Source organism: Oryctolagus cuniculus, chromosome 3 (genome assembly GCF_051225735.1).
Source record: "Oryctolagus cuniculus isolate XC-2025 breed Fujian yellow rabbit chromosome 3, ASM5122573v1, whole genome shotgun sequence".
NCBI lineage: Eukaryota > Metazoa > Chordata > Mammalia > Lagomorpha > Leporidae > Oryctolagus > Oryctolagus cuniculus.
The window spans coordinates 14,548,473-14,566,439 of NC_142869.1; the positions used below are offsets into that span (position 1 = coordinate 14,548,473).

Here is a 17,967-nt window from a genome sequence, read left to right on the forward strand (position 1 = left end):
TTATACTACATGCTAAGTACTAATGAAGAAAATTAAGAAATAAAAAGGGCAGATTAGAAGAGCAAGAGTTATTTAAATGTTTGATATCATGGCAAAAAAAAAAAAAAACAAACATGTTTTACTATTTGAGAGGGGATTGGAGAGTCTTGATGATGCCTGTGAAAAGAGACGTGCCTAGGAACAGGACTGGAGCGTTCAAGGTAAGGCAAGGAGGCCATGATGACCACTGGAGCCAGTACTCCTAAGAGCAGAAAGATAGGAAGTGAAGGAGTCAAGGATTGCCTGCCACCACCTTCCAACTACTCTGGACTTAAACTGTGTGAGGTGGGCACAAAGCATGCTCTTTTCATTTTTTAAAAAAATGGTCATATTGGAAGCCCTATTATGCAGGATGATAAGAGAACAATACCAAAATAAGGGGATCACATTTAAGGCTATAAAATAATAAAATGAAGAAGTGGTCATTTTTTGACTGAAGGTGAAAAATGTGGATGTGATTTCTGGAAGGGTTTCAAAGATAGGACCAAAAAGTTGTGCTGGAGGGTCAGATGTGGGATATAGAAACAGGAAATGTAAAATCAGCCCCTGGGATCCAACAATCATGTGTCTTCAAAGAAGGAAAAGAGAAAGGCAGAGATGTGTCTTTTGCCTTTAAAAATAGTAAAACTGGGGCCAGCGCTGTGGCTCAGCTGGTTGATGCTCCAGCCTGAAGCGCCAGCATCCCATATGGGCGCCGGTTCGAGACCCCGCTGCTGCACTTCCAATCCAGCTCTCTGCTATGGTCTGGGAAAGCAGTAGAAGATGGCCCAAGACCTAAGGCTCCTGTGCCTGCGTGGGAGACTCAGAAGAAGCTCCTGGCTCCTGGCTTCGGATCGGCGCAGCTCCAGCCATTGTGGACAACTGGGGAGTGAACCAGCAGATAGAAGACCTCTCTCTTTGCCTCTCCTCTCCTCTATCTGTGTAACTCTGACTTTCAAATAAATAAATAAATCTTTTTAAAAATTAAAAAATAAAAATGGTAAAAATAGAAATATATGCATAATAAAAACTTATTATATATGGTTTATTAAAAGAGTTATATATTTATGGTAAAAAGAAAAAAGAATAAAACTTACAAATTGGGCATTTGGCCTACATGTTAAGATGCCTCCGTCCCACATTGGAGTACCCTGATTTTATTCTCAGTTGCAGCTCCTGACTCCAGCTTTTAGTCAATGCAGACCCTGAGAGACAATGTATATAGCTCAAGTAATTAAGTTCCTGACACCTGCAAAGAAGACCTGGATTACATTTCCAGCTGTTAGCTCTGGCTCCGGGCCAGCCCCAGCCATTGCAAGCATTTGAGGAGTGCACCTGCAGATAAGAGTTCTCTCTCTGTCCTTCTGTGGGTGTCTGTCTGCCTCTTAAATAATGTCTTTAAACTTTCAAATTGCAAAATAATTGCAATATATAAAATGAAAACTATAAGAAGGAAAATCCTCCATAATGCCACTACCTAAATAACAGCTATTTAGTTTTTGAGAGATTCCTTATCTGTCAAATATTCTACATATTTTGAAATCATACGGTGCATGGATTATCTTTTATTTCTTGCACTTAAACCATTCCATTCTCATAGACCTACAACACTGACAATTGTAGTACTATAAGTTTTTCTATTTCAGCTATAATGTTTTCTAACCTAGCCAATATATATAATTTATTATTTTTCTGGACCAAAATGTTTTCCCATTTCCAAGCTGCTAACTAATAAACTACTTAAAATGTAACCCATTCTTAATGTAGAAGTCAGTTTAATTTGAAAGATTGAGCCCGTTGCAGAGTTTGAGAAGAAAGTCAGTATTAGGCTTAAAATCAACAGCTAGATAGGCATGAAATCCACTAGATAAGAATTGTTGAGTAGGAATTAAGCACGTATTTTTATTGGAGTCCTTTTTTATTGTATTTTATGCTTTCAGGAACTAACTAATAATATAGTAAGTTATTACATTATTCTTCTGATTGGGAAATTCATTTACTTCTTAATATCTTTCAAAGAATTTTACCAAGATTTATTGAGAAACAATTTGTTTGAGCTGAATTTTGGATCATATCAGACATCATGCCCCTTTGCTTATGAATTTTTCCTTTATGGTACATAGATAATATTTTCAGAATAATGCCAGTGTCAATATCTAATAGGAGGCTAAGCCTCCACCTGCAGTGCCAGCAACCCATATAGACACCAGTTCTTGTCCTGGCTGCTCCTCTTCCAATCCAGCTCTCTATTTATGGCCTGGGAAAGCAGTAGAAAGATGGTCCAAGTGCTTGAGCCCCTGCACCCACTTGGGAGAATAGGAAGAATCTCATGGCTCCTGGCTTCAGATTGGCTCAGCTCCAACTGTGGCGGACACTTTGGCAATGAACCAGTGAATGGGAGATCTTTCTGCTCCCTCTCTCTGTCTATAGCTCTACTCTCAAATAAGTAAATAATATATATATACATATATATATATATAAGCAACAAAGCTTTCCAAAAACTAAAGATAAGATTTTAATTTTTACCTAATTTTGACATAAAAATCCAACTTTTCCTCCTGTATTTAAGAAAAAAAAATAATCTCAGGATATTGACAAGAAGAGGAGGAAGAATCTATATAAATAGTTAAAACTGGATGGAAGACACTACATGCATTACAATAAATATATTCTCTTTTTTTCCAACTCAATCTGGTTAAGGAGGCAACCTCTGGAGTCAGATGTCTAAAATTCCAACACCATCATTTACAAACAACAAGGATGTGGGGAAAATTATTAGTCTGTCCTGGGCCACAATGTGTTCTTCAGTAAAGAGTCATAAAAGTATGCACCTCATAGATTTGTGAAGATTACACGAAATGAATAAGTTCTCACTAACTGATCTGAGCATAGGGAAGCACCGCCCTTACTTTCTCCCAAGAGAGGGTGCTAACGTGTTTTCCAAACATGAGCCACCAAATGAAATTCAGTGAAATCAGGGCTTTATTGAGGAAGAAGAATGAGGAGAAGGAGGAGAGAGAAAGGGCAATCATTTTAAACATTGTTCTTTCGACTTATTCCTGAGAACAGTTTCTCCTGCTATGTGTCAAAACTGCAAAATTTTAGAAGGAAAGGGAGAAATGGGGAAAATGAAAAAATACGGTCCTTCAAAATAACACTGGGCCATTGTTTTTGACCCTCTCTCTTTTATCATTCAGATAAAATGGGTGTTCAATAATCGAAAGTCAAAAGGAGCAAGTTAGTATGGTTTAGACCTTTCTCTCTGTAAATATCAAGCTAGGGGCAGGTGTTTGGCCTAGCCATTAAGATGATGGTTAGGACACCAGCATCCCACATCAGAATACCTGCGTTTGATACCCACTTCCAGATCTGGTTTTAACTTGGTGCAAAAGCAGACCCTGGCTGCAGGGTGGGGAGATAGCAGATGATGGCTCAAATTATTATAGCCCTGCCACCATGTGGGTTACTTGCAAAGAGTGCCTAGCTCCTGGCTTTGGTCCAGCCAAGCCCAAGTCATTGCATTTCAGTCATTTGGAAAATGAATCACCAGATAAGATCTTTCTCTTTCTGTCTCTCATCCCAAATAAATAACAAATTTTTAATTAAAAAATAAACATCAAGCTAATAATCTTAATGTGTAACAGTTTTAATTTTTTATTTTATTAGCACTATTCATTGGGCTTAATTAAAAAGTCAATTCATATATATATATAATATATGTATAGTCTTAGATTACTGTTGAACAAAAAGTATTACAATACATTTAAAATGAAATTTTAACACTATAGACAACACTTAGTGATTGGGAAAAAAAACAGTAAATGTTTTGTGTAAAGACTCACTTAAATGTCTTCTTTTTCTTCCCCCATTTTGGTTTCTGTAGGGACAAGACAAAAACAGTCAGTTTCCTGTTACCCAAAAATTCAAGTTCTTTGAAATACTCAGCAAGTGAGACCCCAAAGCACCTAAGTATCATTGCAGAATAGGATTGTGGGTGGTAAAATGTAAGAAGCAGTTGATTCTCAAGAAATGGGAATACCAAAGTCAAGTTAGCTCAATGTCTTCCTCTGCAAAGAACCTTGGCAAGATGTCCAGTAGGACCCCAAAAATACTCACTGATGGATCAATGGACTTGCTCAGCCAGAGAATGAAAGTTTACTTTTTGTTGTTGCTGAATACCACGGACTGATGTGTGTGCAGTGGCTATTGTAATCTATGCAGCGTGTGAACTACCAAATGTGATTGTGTCCTCAGCTTGCAGTGTCTGTTTTATGCCATCAGGAAATTCTGCTATTCACATTCTAAGTGTCACTTTCCAGAGGAAAGTACACCAGGTATAAGAAAAATGTTCTGTTTCTGATTAATGGCATAAAAAGCAACCGTGGCTGACCTTGTAATTCACCGTGTATCGCTGTTTCACTGATGCTAGTTCTTTGGGTTAATAGCCTATATCACAGGTGTGTGAGCACAGACACAGCAAACCCTGCAGCTCACATTGTGGACTCAGAGCCACTAGGAGCTGGCTAAGGGCGAAGACACCAAACCTGATTTGGAGGAGACACAAAAGTGCTTTATCATTATTCAAGGTCTAGAAATCCTCAACTCCTGAACTTCTAGCCAACAGAATAGCTCCCCTTATGGCAATCACATTTCTAATTACATATTCTAATATAAGAACAGATCTTGAATTAAAATCTTCAGCGTTTAAAATCTAGGTTTGGGGGCTCCCCAGACTTACTGGATTGGCAGGTGGACTGAGCAAAAGCAGGGAGAGGAGCAGGAATTCACATTCAAAACAGCTTTCCAAGGTGATGTCTGCTGCCCAGCTGTGTTTATGATCCAGTGTTGTATCTACTCAGAAGCATGTCCAAGGCTGTCTAAATATGGCACCAAGTTCAAGTGGAATCAGTGAAGCAAGGAAGGGGTCAGAATGTTCCAAATCATTTCTAAGAAGGACTTTTAATAGTGTCATACAGATTCCTAGAAAGGAGACAGAAGAAGCAACCAACACCCTGAGGTAAACATAGAATCAATGCTTTTATTTATGGCATCCATCTAAAATTAACAATATTTTCAACACTGTGACAGGTGTACACCAGGGCAATGTTACAACTGGAGGGGGAAGCTGGGAGTGAGACATAAAACCATACTCATCCAGGAATAAAGACACTGTGAGTAGCTAATTAAGCTATTCACCTAGGAGACAGCTGACATTTTTAGTTTATGTACAATTTTATTCTCTGTGTACTTATAAAATGGGAATTTCACCTTAAAACATCACTTAAAAAGAATCATTGTTCAAACAGTAAATTAGAAAAGAAGCAACGCATGACAACCAGCCAAGTTTTTTAATGCCATAACTGACAACATTATAATGACAAAGTATCCCCAGTGCCAAGCTCAATGACTAGTATGTAATTGGCATTTCATCTATGTTCAGGGAACTGAACCGAATCGACAGTGCCCGGTGAAAAATAACTGCACCATCAATTTCAATCTTTGAAATTCAGTCACTTAACATCACTGTTAAATAAACAAAGCTCCAGCTCTGAGCCCTTTGCTTGATGCAGAATTTGATAATAAGCCCTTGGAGCATATTCTTAAATTCAATGAATTACAAAAAGATATGAAAGCTATCTACATTCATCTTCCTGTTTGCCCAAAACTCCCAGTATGAAACTATAAGTCCGGAGTTCAGATGGCATCAGGGAGAGCATGTAACAGAAATGAGGCCTCAGAATAGACATGTACACGTCCATCTAAAGAGAGCAGTTACTCAGTTCAGGATGAGATGTGGGGAAGAAGGCACAGTCTTCCAGAGATGTGCAAATTTTTGTTTCCATGCAGAACCAGCTGATTCATAGATATTGGCAATGTGCTCAATTTTTTAAACGCTGTCAAAATTTAACACAACGTATCTAGAGATCAGGTCTGGTTCCTAGGATACTACATTTCAATACCTCACTTAGGCACAATTCCCCAAACACAGAGCTCCAAAGCAAGAAAGTGGATCTGGAAAGACATACTTTGGCTGATGGGAAAGGGAAGTTTGAGGTTGGGAAAAGAAGGTAAAATGGTGCTACAGTGCAGGGAAGTCCACTAGGACAAAAAGGCTGGAGTTCTGGGTCTTCAAAATAAGATAGCCTGACCAACAGTCAGATGTATCTGCTCACATAACCAAAACAGTATGAGACAGCCATGTGACACTAGGCAGGTAATGAACTCCAAGTATTTGTAATTTGAGGCATTATGAATACATGAAAATGACTTCGACATTTTTGATATCTGGGATATTTAAAGATAAAGTGATATCAGCTATGTGGACAGGCTGTGGATGGCATTAAACAAATGCAAGATACTGTTACTTCGTTCCATTTGAAACACAAACTCACAAGATATTCTTAAGTTGATAGAATGTAGATGTGAAGCTTTTACCTGCTGTTTTTTCTATATTTTATATTTTTTCTGTATTTTATTTTTTTTCCTCAACTGAATTGAAGAGTCATTGGCTGATAGATGGGAAAATGGGGTACTTCCCTATTGGTAAGTCATATTCTTCTCCTGTTTAAAAACAAACAAACAAACAAACAGTAAGATGGAGGAGAAAAAGAAGAAGAAGGAAAAGAAAGCCATCCTATGATGAATTCTTATCGGTCATCAGCACCACCAATAGGGGCACAAGTTAATCATCTGTGGATGATGAAAGTTAAGGGTTAACGAGTACCTCCGTGTATTATCAACATTTGCCATAAGTATTTGCTTTAATGAATATGGCCTCCTGTGGATTTAATAAATCAGCATATTTTTAAAAGTAAAGCTATATATGCAAGACCAAAAGTCAATCCCTGGCAATTTTTCCATCTCTCCAATTGTTTTAAGCTACTTCTAGAAGAAGAATCTAGAAGAGACTTAAGCAAAGAGATAGCTGTATACATAGACAGTGTGAAACATTATGGAATTCATTTTACTTTTTGTTTCAAACTCTACCCTCTAGAAATCAGATTTTAGGAATGTCTAAGAATTATGACAGTGACAAATATGGAGCTTGATTGCTTCTGGCACCAAAATAAAATGTAAAATAGATAAATACCAGCTGATTACATAAAATACTACCCACAGAACTTAAAGGATGTAATAAAACAGCCTGAGAAAGACAAGACATATCACCCAAGTCAACAATGTTCAGGCATATTCTTTCCTCAAGAAACTCTTTTGCTGCCTGCAGCAAAATTCAATTTTTAACGATTAGTGCAGCAAAATGTTCCTTCATTCTAGCTATGTTTGGAAAAGCATCTATGGAATATCTTTCTCATACACAGATGAAAAATCTACCTGTTGCAGCTTTAATTTTTCACCAATTTCTGCCTTTATCGTAAGTGCCACATGATAGTTAAAATCTTTCACGACTATAACAATGTGCACACAACTACTTTTCTACAAGATGGGGGAAGAAATATTGAGTCTATCCAATATCACACACATTTATGTAAGAGGTTGAGATTATTAAAACTATCCTGAAAAAATTGAAAATACCTTGAACTTAGGGAAAGGTTACGGTGGTTCTTGTCCTAAGACAATTCTCCATGCAAGTCAGATTTCCAAGCAGGAAATATGCCCTCGTTTTGCCTTTCCTTTCACTAGTATTTCTCCTCTTTTAGACAAAATTTTTACATTTGAGATATCTGTATTGGAGGGTCAAGTGAAAGTCTCTCCCTAATAATCAGATTTTCGAAAATAATTCTATCATCCTCCCAACACTATTTTGTGAAAAACATATATAAATTAATCTTTGTTAAAAGTGTTCCAAAGAACATAGCAAACTCCCTTTATTAGGGAACACAGTTGTCAATTATGATTTTACTCATTCATGACAAATTGTTCCCAATTTCACTCTGAATTAGTTCCCAAGCCTATTCCCTTCCTTCTTTCTTTTCTGTCCTGGCCTTGGGGATTTTTCATTCTCACAGAGTTACTTCAGACCAGGAACTTTCCATTACCACTTCTGACAGAAAGATGGAGGAGCAATCGGATTGCCAAAGTAGAAGAAAACTTTACTCTTTAAAACATTCAGGAGATCCTTGGTTTTTCAAACACCATTTTATCCAACAAACCCTCTTCTTCTCAGGAAGTAGAATATTAAACACTGAAGACTAGGAGAGTGAATGGATAGCATGGAAGCAAATAATTTTTTGACCGCATTGGTATTCCATGCTCCAGGAGAATTAACTTGTTCAATGACCCATGGTCATATGTAGCAGTTAAATGGCCATCCAAGGGGCCAGCACTGTAGCATAGTAGGTAAAACCACCATCTGCAGTGCTGACAACCCATATATGTGCCTGTTTGAGTCCCAGCTGCTCCACTTCTGATCCAGCTCTCTGCTAATGAGCCTGGGAAAGCAGAAGAAGATGACCCAAGACCTTGGGCCCTTGAACCCATCTGAGGGGCTCAAAGAAGTTCCAGACTCCTGGCTTCAGATGGGCCCAGCTCTGGCTGTTGCAGCCATTTGTAGAGTGAACCAGCAGATGAAAGACCTCTCTCTGCCTCTGCCTCTGCCTCTCTGTAAGACTGCCTTGCAAATAAATAAATAAATTTTTAAAAAATAAATAAATAAATAAATGGGCATCCAAGAAACAAGTCCATGACTCCCTTGCTAACTACATTATCTTATTCACTATGAGGATGATTTTATTTTATCTTCCAAAACTGTGACTCCTTCTTCTATGCCATGACCTTTGCTTGTAGTCCTATCTGGATAGATTGTACAGGAATCCACGTCGTGGTGTCCAGAATCTTCTTCCTGTCTTAACACAGGAACTTCCCAGCATTAAATCTGCCCTGCCCTAAACCAACTTGCTCAAGTGTTCCTCCCACATAATTGCCCTTCCCCTCTCCAGGTGCTTTATATTTTGAGGGCTACTTTGAAGCTTGCTCGCTTCCCAGGAATTTAGCATTTATAGAACCTCTTCAAGAGGCTTGAAGAAACAAGGAAATCCACCTCTCCAAAAGCTGCAGCTCCTAGACCATAAAGTGTCTCAGCCCTCCCACCCCCCTCCCCGTCTTCTCCCAGCAATCCCTGAATCTTCATATAAAACAGAGGTTCTCAATTCTGGCTACAAAATAAAATAAACTGAGCAGCACTTCTGAAACTCAGTGCTCAGGCTACACCTGAAAGAAGTGTTGGGGAGGCCGGTACTGTGGCATAGCAGGTAAAGCTGCCAACCTGCAGTGCCGGCATCCCATCTGGGCAACGGTTCTAGACCCAGCTGCTCCTCTTCCGATCCAGTTCTCTGCTATGGTCTGGGAAAGCTGTAGAAGATGGCCCAAGTCCTTGGGCCCCTGCACCCATGTGAGAGACCTGAAAGAAGCTCCTGGCTCCTAGTTTCAGATCAATGCAGCTCCAGCCGTTGTGGCCAACTGGGGAGTAAACCAGCGGATGGAAGACCTCTCTCTCTCTCTCTCTCTCTCTCTCTCTCTCTCTCTGCCTCTCCTTCTCTCTGTGTAACTCTGACTTTCAAATAAATAAATAAATCTGTAAAAAAAAGTGTTGTGAGCCTCTCTGGGAGCGACTTTGGCATTATTATCCTTTTAAAGTCCCTGTCCACACTCTCATGATGCCAAAGTACAAGCAGGTGAAGAATCACATGTGTAAACACAAAAGGTTGCCTTAAAGCAGAAGTGCACAGCCTTTGCAATCAGACGGTCCTGGGCAGTGACTCCTGTACACCCACATGATGTTAGGCAACATTACTATGCCTCCTTATCCTTCAGTTCCTCCTCTGTAAAGTGGAGATGTGCTGACATTTTCTGGCTTGTAAAGCCTTACAGAACTAGATTATGTAAAGCACCTGCTGTAACGCCTACTTCCCTGTAAGCTCCCACAAAATGGCAGTAGCAGTAGTAACAGCAACATTATGTATAAGACACGGCTCTTCCTTCAAAGAAAATTAGAAGTTCATTCTGACTCTGCATAGGGAGTTAGTAGTGGATTGCAACTCAGAAACTCCTGTCCTGACTCCTGGTCCAGGACCCTTTCCATAGCTTCAGCTTCCTCCCTAGATGGATTCAGTCCGCATGTCACTGACAGCAGTTGTAGAGGATTTATGCAGAAAATGAGACTTAGCATGGCCCCAAAGATCTTTTTCATCAGAACTATTTGTTGTAAACCAATTCTACTTGAATACCTTAGAGAGTTCATTTCTGGGCTTAAAGACTACAGTGACTTCAAAATGTTTTAATGAACTCTGAGCCATCTCTCACCAGCTGCATCCTTGCTACTTGGGACACCCTCCCCACGCTGACTGAAATGACAATTTATAGAACACATGGAAATTTCTCTGGTGAAAACAAACTATCTCAATACGCATTTATTTTTTTAGTACTAGAAAGGATAATTCGTGTCCAAAGAGCAGAACATAAATAGTTTTCAGAAGAAAAAAATAAGTTGGGATAAATTTAAAGCTTATCACAGTGAAGAAATCCATAGCTATTTCATCAAATGCAAGCATGAAAACAAAAAAAATGTAAAAACATACCAATCTAGCGTTTTAGGAAGATGCAAAATTGCCTTTTTCCTGTATCTTAATTTACCATGGTTGTTATACATTCTCTGTTAAATAAAGCACTTGGTTTTTATTGTCTAGGTGGAGAAATTATCTTGATTCTCCCATTTATTATTGACAACATCTCCTATATATGCAGTGAAAATTCTTATGAAATAGAAGAAGAAGGAGATTAGTGGAGATTTCACTTCTATCTGCCCACTAGAATCATGTGAGAAGCTTTTAGCAAAGACATGTGGTGGAACCAGCAATAAGCTGAGGTGGATCTAGAAACCACTTGGGTACCCAAGTGAGTGATCTGAGCCCCTACACATATTCCTCTCTGCCTCCACTGTGTGAAAGCCGCCCTGCCTCCCCTGTATACCAAGGCTACTTTCCCAGTATGAAGGCAATGGCTGATGTTAGGTAGGGATTGTTCACGGTGCCTGGACAATGGCAGTGGCTTGTGGTTCAATGAAACCTTCACTTTGACCCCTGGAAAGAGAGCATTTTGAAGATAAAGGCCTCCACCCCTTAGAACCCAGAGTAGCAGGGACCAGAGGCACCCCAGTCATGGATGTCCCTGGCTGCCCAGAGTCTGCCACTGAGCCATGGCGAGCTGCTTCTCTGGAGACCCATGTTCTGGAAACAGCTGCTCTGTGGTTCACATAAGCTTCCCTTCCTCGAGGCAAACAGAAGCAGGAGATTAATGGTGTGAACTACTACCCACCACTGCAGTTGAACTTGGGACACGATTCATCCCTCATGTCTCCTCTCTCCATTCTGAATTTGCTGTCTCTCAAGTATCACCTGTGCTGGTCTTGGTGGCTTACCTAGCACGACAACCCAGGAAATCATTGCTAAAGAGTCTGAGGCCCTGGCATTTATACCCTTCTCAGGCCGGGATCACTATTTGCTTATCTGCATCACAGGGAAGGAGGATGAGCAGCACACATCCGTAACTGCCTCAGACCCCTGATCTCAGCTGCTGGAAAACATCTCCTCTGATTTCTTTAGTTTGGTACCTACTGTATAGTCATTGCTTGTTACTTTCTTACTGACTAGTGGCAGAAATCACTTTTATATCATTTTATATCATTATCACTTTGGATCTTCTACTAGCACAGTATCTTGTGTAGAACAGTTGTTGAATAAATGTATTTTTGGTTAGCAAGTTTCCAATATGTAATCTAGGGATTTTTTTTTAGTATTCCAAATGACTTGTTGACTGCTAAAATTTGAAATAAAATAACTTTAAAAAATTCTAACATAAAAACTCTTTGTCCATTTTTTAAATTACACATCACCTTCATGAGAACATTCAAACCTGAATGGGTTGTACAAAGTTCAAAAATACATGAACATGTGAGAGTGAATTTGAATATGAGAAAATAATAGCAAAATGATTCAGAATCAGTAGGGATAGACCTCAGGTCATTGTCAGCTAGTCAAGGTCAGATATACCATACAATTTTTAAAATTTTTTAATTTATGTAAAGGCAACAAATTTAATGTATTTCATACATACAGTTTTAAGAGCATAATGATACTTCCCACTCTACCCTCCCTCCCACATCCCTCCTACTTCTTTTCTTATTTTCCTTTTAATTTTTACAATAACATATGTTCAATTTACTTTATAATAATAAGCATAACCCTCCACTAAACCAAATATTCAACAAGTAGTAAGTAGGAAAACCACTGTTTCTTGGAAGTACAGACAAGGGCTACAGATAGTAATCAAATCTCAAAATGTCATATACATTGCATTTTTTGTACTCTGTATATTAGTTACTACAAATCAAGGAAAACATGATACTTGTCTTTTTACACTATACAATTTAATAATTCCTCTTTCTCCTACATATCACAATGTATTCTGTTACTCATTTCCATGTCTTCCTGTCAAAGCCACAAAGGATGAGGCCTGTCTGGTCATTTTTCTATTCTTAAAATCTTACTCAGGATATTTGCTCAATAAATGTTAAACCAATGAATGACCTAATGGTTGAAATAGTGGTGAGGATACAGAGATAATGCTTAATTTGGAATAAATACCATTGTAAGAACTCTAAGGGAGGCAGAATGTTTTAGTAAAGCTATACTCTGAAACTGGACAGACCAAACTCTTTATTTGATGTCAGATTTGAGGAAAATGTCTTGATTTCTTTAAGACTACTTCCTTCACTGAAAAATAAATATTGAGTGATGAAATGGGCTAATGGAGGAATAAAATAGGTGCATAAAGAACAAAGGACTCTCCCAAGATCAAGAGTGAATTCCCTCAAATGTTAGTTGCCATTATTCTTTAGGCAATTTGGTGTGAAGGCCAAGATAAATGTTAGAAACAGGTGAAGGATTTACTTGGAACACACACACACACACACACACACACAGACTCTAAGTCTCTTCTCTATGTAATATTTACATATACAGAGCTTTAGGAGAGTAGATTTCTGTGCTTAAAGAGCTTCTAAGGCCAGTGTGCCAGATCCCTTTGTAAATGCTACTAAGAATATCTTAAAAGGAAATTGGAACAAGTAATGCAGGTGCTTGGATTTTCCGACTTAAGGAAAATTTCAAAGGGATAACAATCTCAAAAAATGTATGTTCTCTTTCTAAATATTCAATTTTCTGTAAAATGTGTGTTTTTTTCATCAGTGTATCAGCTTTAGTCATAATAACTCATGATTTTCCAATTCAGTTTAAAAGGTCACATTTTTAAGCATGAGTATTCTCCAGGAAATGGTGAGAGGTGAAGCTATTTTTTCAAAACAAGTCTACCCAGTGGTAGCCTTTGATGGAGTAGCTACCACCATAAAAACAACAACTTCCTTCCCTTCTACTCACCCACTTCAAAGGCCCTCGTATTAGAATGGGTCCTGGAAAACCAGTGCAAACACTGGGAAAAGTCCCTGTACACCTTAACTCAGTGATTTCAATTCCAGAAATTCATCCTGCAGAGGTAATCATAGCTGTTCAAGAAAATATACAAATGCACTCATTGTTATTTTTAAAAGGCAAAAATATTGCTCTCAAGTCCAAAAACTGGGGATTGTTTAATAAATCTGAGGGTGTTATTTTATAGTTTGGGGATAATATCTCATGAATACCTGGAAATGTACATGTGTTATATTAAATCTGAGTGGAACAAAATAAAGCACATAATCCGACTTTGTTACACACCCAAAACGCAGAATAAATCCAAAGCCCTAAGTGTTTATCTCTGAGCAATAGAACTACAAGCAACTTATTTTCCTCTTCTTCACCCTTTCTTTCCCTATTTTCTATTGTGAACTTTCATAATCAGGGGAAATGCTATTGATTGCTCAGAGGAGCAACTCAGAGATTATGATATGTTGACAAGGAGAGCTAGACAACACTTCCATATTATGCCCAAAGCAATTTTAAACAGTGAAACATCAAACAGAAACCACAAAAATGCAAAGCAATGTGGAACAAATAGATTGTGGGAAAGATATTTGTTTGCAGTACGAGAGCAAGGTTGCTAAAAGAGTAGATTTTAAGTACTCTCACCACACACCAAAATGTAAGTGTGGGGGACAATGTATATGTCAGTTAGCTTGGTTTAGCCATTCCATATATCATACTTTATGTTGTATACTATGAATATATACAATTTTTGGCCTTCTAGAAGTTTTGAAAAAGAAAAACTATACATTTAAAAAGTAAAAAAACACTGCTGAATCAATGAAAATGTGCAAAAATGGCCTGGTAAACCAAAACAACCAAAACAATGCAGAACATCTGCTTATACAACCTCAGCAAGCAACCTCTATCCGTCAGACTCAAATGTTTTGCCACTCTGCACGTGACCACTAATGACCACAAAACTGCAATGAACACTGATTCAGGGTTACCAACAAAAATTGCAGTGAGTAAGTGAATTCATAAATACAGAATCTATAAATAATGAGGATCCAATGTATTTATCATCTTGTCCATCACCAGTTGAAATATAAATTGGGAAGGATGATGGAAGGCTAGGGAATCAGAGTATTTATGACGTTTAAATTTTGGAAAAATTGAGGCATAATGGTCAAATTTATATCTCTTAGTATCTTCAGAAGTTGTGCTTGTTGTCCTTGTACTGTCCACCCATGGAGGGCATTATATTCTGTTTATTCCATACTATGAAATAATTTGGCAGAATATCTGCCCTAATGACTTCTTTTTTCTTTCTCTTCTTCTTTTGATCCTTTTCACACTATCATCCATTTTTCCCCAAAAAAACAAAACCCATTATTAACACATTAATAGTACTAGGTTAGGTTTCTTATTACCAGCTTTCACTTCTGACGGGTCCTGAGCAGAGTTAACTACGTGTTTGAAACGGCAGATAAAAGCACAAAGCCCTGAGTTCCGGCCACCTTCTCACCCCGCTTTATGCTCCCTGCCAAGCCCTTGTGCAATTTGATGCCACAAAGCACAGCCTTTTTAGCAATAACTATGATAAAAAGGAAGTGATTGTTTTTATGTCTCTCCCCAGGGATTTTGTGAGTCTGGTTCAAACCTTTAAAAAATAATTCGGCGATACTACACCCTCTCTATATAACTGTTGGCAGGGAGTTATTTTGTGAATTTTTGTATTTTTATAATTTTTTATTTATATAAGGTGAAGAAATGTCATATATTTCTTATATACAGTATAGGAGCATAATGAAACTTCCTACTTTACCCTCCCACCTGCCCACAACCCCATCATATCTCTTCCTTCCTGTCTTATTCTTTCTGTTGATTTTTATAAGAATCTGGCCAGCGCCGTGGCTCACTTGGCTAATCCTCCACCTGCGGCACCAGCACCCCAGGTTCTGGTCTGGTTGGGGCGCCAGATTCTGTCCCAGTTGCTCCTCTTCCAGTCCAGCTCTCTGCTATGGCCCAGGAGGGCAGTGGAGGATGGCCCAAGTGCTTGGGCCCCTGCACCCGCATGGGAGACCAGGAGGAAGTGCCTGGCTCCTGGCTTCAGATCGGTGCAGCACGCCGGCTGTAGCGGCCATTTGGGGGGTGAACCAATGGAAGGAAGACCTTTCTCTCTCTCTCTCTCTCACTGTCTAACTCCGCCTGTCAAAATAAATGAATAAAAATAAAAATAATATACTTTCAGTTTATTTTATAACCATAAGATTAACCCTCCACTAAGTAAATAATTCAATAAACAGTAAGAAGAAAAAATATTGTTCCTCAACAGTAGCGACAAGGGCAATAAATAATAATCAGTTCTCAAAGATGTTGATTTTGCTCATATACATTTTGTTTTTTGTACTCTCTTAGCTACCACAGATCAGGGAAAACATAGGTGTGTGTCTTTGGGGGACTGTCTTATTTCACTAAGTATAACAGTTTCCAGTTGTATCCATTTTGCTGTGAAAGGCAGGATTTCATTCTTTTTTATGGCAGAGTAGTATTCCGTAGTGAATATATACCACATTTTCTTTATTCAGTCATCAGTTGAGGGACATCTGGATTGATTCCATATTTTAGATATTGCAAATTGAGCTGCAATAAACATGGGAGTACAGGTAACTCTTTCATACGCTGATTTCATTTTGTTTGGATAAATTCCCAGGAGTAGGATGGCTGGGTCATATGGTAGATCTATTTTCACATTTCTGAGGAATCTCCATAATGCCTTCCACGATGGCTGTGCTAGTTTGCATTCCCACCACAGTGGATTAAGGTACCTTTTCCCCACATGCTCAACAGCATTTACTGTTTCTTGATTTCTGTGTGAGAGTCATTCTAACTGGGCTGAGGTGAAACCTCCTCATGGTTTTGATTTGCATCTCCCTGATGGCTGGGGATCCTGAGCATCTTTCATGTGTCTGTTGGCCATTTGAATTTCCTCTTTTGAAAAATGCTTTTTCAAGTCCTTTGCCAATTCCTTAACCTGATTGTTTTTTTTTTGTTGTTGTTGTTGAGCTTCCTGAGCTCTTTCCAGAGTTAAATATACAGAGGAGAGCATTCGGTGCAGAGGTAAAGACGCCATATTGGAGTGCCTGGGTTTGAGTCTCGCTCTGCTCCCAATCCCTGCTTCCTCCTAATGAATACCCTGGGAAACAGCTCAAGTCGTTGTGTCCCTGATGCCCATGTGGGAGACCTGGATTGAGAGTTAATTTCCTGGCTTTTGCCTGACCAAGCCTCAGATGTTGTGGTCATTGAGGGAGTGAACTAGTGAATGGAAGATCTCTTTCTGTCTCTGTCTCCCTGCCTTTCAAATAAATTTTTTTAAATATTTAAATATATAGGCCTATCTATTGTCAGTAATTCTACTCCCACTGTATCTCCAGGAGAAATAAGTGCATGTCTTTGAAAACCCTCTCACAAAAATGTTCAAATATCACTATTATTGACAGACAAAAATTAGATGCAAAGAAAAAGACCAAAACAATAAGTTGTGATATATCCATACTGAAATGCCACATAACAATAAAAATGAATGTTGTTAATAGACAAACTTCAAAACATTATGTTAAAAGAAATAGGCCAGACACAAAAGAATGGTTTAATTTGCACAGTTCAATTTGTAAGAATGCAAAAACAGGCAAACATATCTACAAAGCTGGATGTCAAAGTAGTGTTTACTTCTGAATGGTGCTATTGACTGGGAAAAGACATGAAAGAACTTCTAGGATGGCAAAAATGCTCAGTGTCGTGTTCTGAATAACAGTCACCCAGATCTGTACACATTTAGCTCTTACATTAAGTTGCTATTGCTGTTATAAAAATTTACCACAAATGTGGTATCTTAAAACAACACATGTTTATCATCTAACTGAGTATCCTATAAGACATACATGCAACAAAGGTTTCTCTGGACCAAAATCAAGGTTTGGCAGGGCTGTTTCCTATCTGAAGGCTGGAGACGAGACGGTTTTCCTGCTTTTTCCTGCCTCTAGAAGCTGTTCATATCCCTTGATTCATGGCTTCCTTCCTCCAACTTCAAATCCTGTCATGGGAGTAGAGTTCTCATCACCTCCCCTTGCTGCCTTCCTCTTCCACTTTTTAGAAACTCTGTGATTATGCTGGATCAACACATATCATCCAGAATACTCTCCCTATCGCAAGGTCGTTAATTTAAGCACAGCTGAAAAGTTCCTTTTGTCATATATGGTAAGATATCCACAGATTTCATGGATTAGGATGTGGACATTTTTGAGGGGTCCACTATCCTACTTCCCACAACACTCAAGATGTATGCATTTTACTATATATAAATTATATATTAGCAAAATTAACAAAGTTTTAAAAAACAACAAAAATCTGGATAAAAACACTGAGAATGTCAAGCCTTGTGAAGGAATTCAGCAGAATGTACTGTAGTAGACAAACATAATCCAACTACTAAAAGTTAATTAATAGCTCATTCATTAGTCTAAGATAATCAGTC

General features: G+C 38.5%; 1 long non-coding RNA gene across 2 annotated transcripts in view; it reads right to left on the reverse strand.

The window, feature by feature from the left end:
- The window catches only part of LOC149127265 (uncharacterized), a 97,651-nt gene extending 92,774 nt beyond the window's left edge, over positions 1-4,877 (reverse strand). For both annotated transcript variants that reach the window (XR_016231424.1, XR_016231425.1), the window contains exons 1-2: positions 4,757-4,877; positions 3,861-3,895 (exon numbers count right to left, since the gene is read on the reverse strand). This is a non-coding gene — a long non-coding RNA (uncharacterized LOC149127265). The remainder of the gene's footprint in view (positions 1-3,860; positions 3,896-4,756) is intronic.
- Positions 4,878-17,967: the final 13,090 nt, after the last annotated feature.